General features: G+C 35.0%; 1 pseudogene across 1 annotated transcript; it reads left to right on the top strand.

Annotated features, from left to right (window-relative positions):
- Positions 1–2347: 2347 nt before the first annotated feature.
- LOC308430587 (ADP-ribosylation factor-like protein 5A) lies at positions 2348–2874 on the top strand (annotated as a pseudogene). Its single transcript has one exon. The product of its transcript is annotated as an ADP-ribosylation factor-like protein 5A (transcript).
- Positions 2875–5713: the final 2839 nt, after the last annotated feature.

Genomic DNA, 5713 nt, shown 5'->3' with positions numbered 1-5713 from the left:
GAAAAATTTATGCTAACATTTGTATGAAACTGTAATGTGCTTTAATAGTCAAAGCAATCCTGAGCAAAAAGAATAATGCTGGATGAATTAGCATTCCAGATTTTCATCTATATTATACAACTATAATAATACAAATAGTTTGGTGTTGTTCCCAAAAGAAATGTGTAGACTAATGGAAGACCCAAATTTGCATATAAATTATATGCTAACTACAGCTCTATAATGTAAAAGAAGCCAAAACACACACTGGAGAAGTTAGAGTATCTTCAAGAAATGGTGCTGAGAAAAACTTACCTTCATAGCAGAATTAAATAAGATCACACATAGAACACTGAACACAAATTAACCCCTAATCAACCAAGTTTTCAATTTTAAAATTGAAATGCTAAAAGTGATACAAAAAAATAAAGTCAGTACCAAAAAAGTACAAAGTAGGACTCAACTTACCTAGAGATTAAGGCCAAGATTGATAAATGTGACCTCATAAAACTGGCAATTGTTAACAGTTAAGAAGACATCCAAGCAAGTGGAGAATAAATCTACAGAATGGAAGAAAATCTTTGCCAGATATGTATCTGACAGAGTATTCATATCTAGAACGTGTTGTGTTGTATTATGTTATTTATGAGATAAAGTCTCACTTTGTAACACTGGGTCAACTAGAACTCACAAATGGCCTCCTACCTCTGCCTTGATTGATGAGATTAGAACTGTGCACCACCACACCAAGCCAATATTCAGAATAAGTAAAGAACACTAAAAACAAAAAGCAAGGGGGACAAAAGAACAATTTTAAAAAACTGAGTTTGAATCTGTACAGTGAATTCTCAAAAAAAAATCAAATGTATTTTTGAGTTGCTATAAAGTAACTCAAAAATTGTTCATTACCCTCAGAGACAAAAATTTCTCATTAAAGTAAACTTCAGATTTCATCTTACCCAAGTAAGAATGGTTAAAATCAACAAAAAAGCCAAAAGCAAATACTGGAGGTTTATAGGGAAAGAGAAAGTTTACAGGCTGTTGGTGGTGTTGTAATTTGGTTCAGCCATGATAAAAATCTATCTAGAGAATCCACAGAATGCTAAAAATAAATTTATGATATATCCCAGCTACATACTTATTGGCATATGACCAAAGGATTTGACACCTACTTTAAAGAAACTTGGTCTTTCCCATTCAGAATATCTAGGAATATATTTACATTTCTTCAACAGAAAACTGCACCATAAAAAGGTGTGGAGAATGGGAAGTTAGGAGGGAAAGAAATGGGATGTGGTTAGAGGACAAAAGGGAAGGTGAGACATTATGTAATCTTCTGTTAATTAATAAAACATTTTAAAATTCAGGTAAAATTATGAAAACAAATAACATATATTAATGGAATTATAAGATTAAAGGAGTGTGTGTGTGTGTGTGTGTGTGTGTGTGTGTGTGTGTGTATGTGTGTGTGAAACAATATCTTAAATTCTCTCCAGAGCAAGAGAAGCAGTCTTTCTAAGAAAATGGTCCAAAATGGTCATTCAGTACTAAGTGGTCAGGCCTAAAATTACATACCTAGAAGTAATATTATACAATCAGAGTAGTCGTGCACATGTATGCACACATGCATGTGTCAGGAATTAATAAAGAGTGGACATGAATCTGAGAAAGGTCGAAGAGGAGTACATTAGAAGAACTTTGAGGGATCAAAAGGATTGGTAAAAATAGTATAATCATATTTTAATTTGAAAATTAAAGTCTAAATTCATTTATATGCCAGAATTCACTTATATGTCAGAATTTAAACTAGTTTACATTCAGTGAGATTAATATGCACTGGAAAACTTAATTATTTAATAAAAATCTAATCTCAGATTGACATCTATCATTGAATAATCAGTTTCATGTTTTGTTTTTACAATTTGACATTTTCTTTATTAATAGAATCATATACAGTATTCTTTTATTCTTTAGTGTTAAATGTAATATTGATAGAAATTATTCTTTGTATATTTTAATTGTGCTTAAGAATATTGGATTAAATTACCATGAATTAATAAAAATAATAATTTTCTTTATGATTTTCTTTTCTGAATTACTTTCATTTTACTCCACTATTTTACCTTATCAAGAAAGTTGGACAGAGGACGGTGGCCCGCGCGGCTCAAGCAGACAACGCAGTGTCCGCGAGCCAGGGGAGCACAGCGGTGGTAGCGGTGGGGCCACGCGCCTGGCTAGGCGGCCTCCCCGCGGGTCCCTGGAAGCGGGCTCGAGGCCAGGCCGGCGCGGGAGCAGAGGCGTGGGCCCGGGCATGTCTTTCTGCCCCGCAGCCTGAGCCCGGGCGGCTGGAGGGCTCCACTGCCCGCGGATGGGAATTCTCTTCACCCGGACAATCACCAGGAGCACAAAGTTATTATTGTTGGGCTGGACAATGCTGGGAAGACTACCATCCTTTATCAGTTTTCCATGAATGAAGTTGTACATACATCTCCTACAATAGGAAGCAATGTGGAAGAGATTGTAGTTAATAATACACGTTTCCTGATGTGGGACATTGGTGGCCAAGAATTACTTCGTTCTTCCTGGAACACTTACTACACTAACACAGAGTTTGTAATAGTTGTTGTGGACAGCACAGGCAGAGAGAGAATTTCTGTAACTAGAGAAGAGCTCTACAAAATGCTAGCCCACGAGGACCTAAGAAAAGCTGGGTTGCTGATTTTTGCTAATAAACAAGATGTTAAAGAATGCATGACAGTAGCAGAAATCTCCCAGTTTTTGAAGCTCACTTCTATAAAAGACCACCAATGGCATATCCAAGCATACTGTGCTCTTACTGGCGAGGGGTTATGCCAAGGACTTGAATGGATGATGTCACGGCTGAAGATCAGATGATCTCTTCTGACCCTTCTCAAGGACTCTGTATAAACAAAGTGCTACACTTTATCTAAAAGCTGCAAAAAATGGTTTAGATATATTTATAATAAACTGACTTAAGAGTTTTCTATAAGAAGAAAATTAAGACCACTTATTTGAAAACAAAGATGAAATGTCACCACCTGGTTTGCTCTCATTCCTCCCAAGCCTGTGACTGGTATTTTCTCATGGTGAATCCTCTCGGGACATGGTAGATCTCTGGCAAATACAAAGAGAGAGGAAGACATTTGAACTTTGGAGCTTTATTTCAGCATGACTCTCCCACCCTGCCCCAAGTTGAATGTTCCCTTTTAATTACACTGAATCAAATACAAAAAAGCACAGATACTGTTTCAATTCTAAAAAATGTAATATTATGGAAAGTATTTTGCTTAAAGTTGAATATGTATTGTGTATATACTTCAAGTTCAATGGCTTTGAGTTATGTTCTAAAGGAAAGCAAATGACACAAGTTAATGATGACTTGTTACTCTCCTGATGTCACCGGGTGCCACCTTTGGTGTTAAATGTCACTGTTTAGTTTACCCTCTGTTCTCTGTGTTATTCTAACAAGCCAGCCCCAACCCAGAATCATTAAGCTGCTCCTTAAAAATGAACCGGGGGAAAGCTTGACATAATATAACTATTTTTGTTGTTCAGTAATACAGATGAAAATCCATAACACAAGTGGGTAGAGAATCTGCTAAACTCTTGGCCTGCTGTGGTTGGGCAGAATTACACAATAAACAGTTGTCCGACAAAAAAAAAAAGAAAGAAAGTTGGACAGAAAATACCATGGGCCATGGATGAGGAGGAATAAGAGAGGCTATGATTTCTTCATCTCTGTTTAATGGTCATTTATCTTATTCCCTCTCCTGTTAATTATTTCTAGTCAATTGTCTGAAGAAAAATATTCAAAATAAATAGGCATGTTGATTGGCATTCTGGTGTTCATTTTTCAAAATAAAGAGGAATAATTTTGTGAGAATTATTAAATATATTTGAATCGAGATTCATGAGTGATATTGGTCTGAAGTACTCTTTCTTTGTTGGGTCATTATGTGGTTTGGGTATAAGTGTAATTGTGGCTTCATAAAATGAGTTGAGTAGTATCCCTTCTGTACTGAATTCTTCTTACCCTAGACTTTTTTGTGGGGGGATAGGAGACTTTTAATAACTATTTCTATGTCTTTAGTAGTTATGGCACTGTTTAGATGTTTTATCTGTTCCTGATTTAACTTTGGTACCTAGTATCTGTCTAGAAAATTGTCCATTTCCTCAATATTTTCCAGTTTTGTTGAGTATAGTCTTTTGTAGTAGAATCTGATAATTTTTTTAACTTCCTCTGTATCTGCTGTTATGTCTCCCTTTTAATTTTTGATTTTATTGAATTGGATACCATTCCCTCTGATTATTATGGCTAGGGGTTTATCTATCTTGGTGATTCTTTCAAAGAATCAGCTTCTGGTTTTATTGCTTCTTTGTATAGTTCTTTGTGACTCTACTTGGTTGATTTAAGCCATGAGTTTGATTATTTTCCGACTTCTATACCTCTTGGCTGTATTTGATTCTTTTTGTTCTAGAGCTTTCAGGTGTGCTGTCAAGCTGCTAGTGGATGTTCTCTACAGTTTCTTTTTGGAGGCGCTCACAGCCATGAGTTTTCCTCTTAGCACTGCTTTAATTGTGTCCCATAAATTTGGGTATGTTAGACCTTCTTTTTTATTAAATTCTAAAAGGTCTTTATTTTTTTTCCTTTATTTATTCCTTGACCAAGTTATCATTGACTAGAACATTGTTCAGCATCCATGTGTATGTGGCACTCTTGCTGTTTTTATCTTTCTTCTTGTTCTTATTGAAGACAAACCTAGTCCATGGTGATCTGATAGTATGCATATGATTATTTGAATCTTCTTGTATCTGTTGAGGCCTAAATTGAAAAACTCATCAAAAATATCATCCATAATGACCAAGTAGGCGTTATTCCAGGGAGGTAGGAATAAATCAACATATGAATATTCATCAATGTACTATATAAACAAACTCAAAAACAAAAACCACATGATCATCTCATTATATGGTGAGAAAGTATTTGACAACATTCAACACCCCTTCATATTAAGTCTTGAAAAAATCAGGAATTCAAGGCCTATTCCTAAACATGGTAAAAGCAATATACATCAAACCAGGAACAACATCAAACTAAATGGAGAGAAACTTGAAGAAATCCCACTAAAATCAGGGACTAGACAAAGCTTCCCATTCTCTTCCTACTTAGTACATATCGTACTGGACATACTATCCAAAAAATTAGATACAAAAAAGAGGTCATAGGGATACAAATCAGAAAGAAAGAAGTCAAAATATCAATATTTGAAGATGATATAATAGTATATATAAGTGACCCCAAAAATTTCACCAGAGAACTCCTACAGCTAATAAACAACTTCAGCAAGGTGGATGTATATAAAATTAACTCGAACAAATCAGAACCTTCCCCTACTTAAGAGATTAAAACAGGTTTAGAAAGAAATTAGGGAAAGGACACTTTTCACAATAGTCACAAACAATATAAAATGTATTGGTGTGACTCTAACCAAGGAGATGTAAGATCTGTATGACACAAACTTCAAATCTTCTAAAAATAAATTGAGAAGATCTCAAAAGATGTAAAAATTTCCAAAGGTCATGGATTGGCAGAATTTATATAGTAAAAATGGCCATTTTGTAGAAAGCAATCTACAGATTCATTGCAATCCCCTCACCATTCCAACTCAACTCATCATAGTTATCAGGACAAATTTTATTGTTCATTTGGAAT

The sequence above is a fragment of the Micromys minutus genome (genome assembly GCF_963924665.1).
Source record: "Micromys minutus genome assembly, chromosome: 1".
In the NCBI taxonomy this organism is placed as follows: Eukaryota; Metazoa; Chordata; class Mammalia; order Rodentia; family Muridae; genus Micromys; species Micromys minutus.
The sequence above is the reverse complement of the archived record's forward strand: the minus strand, read 5'-3'. Positions and strand labels throughout refer to the sequence as shown.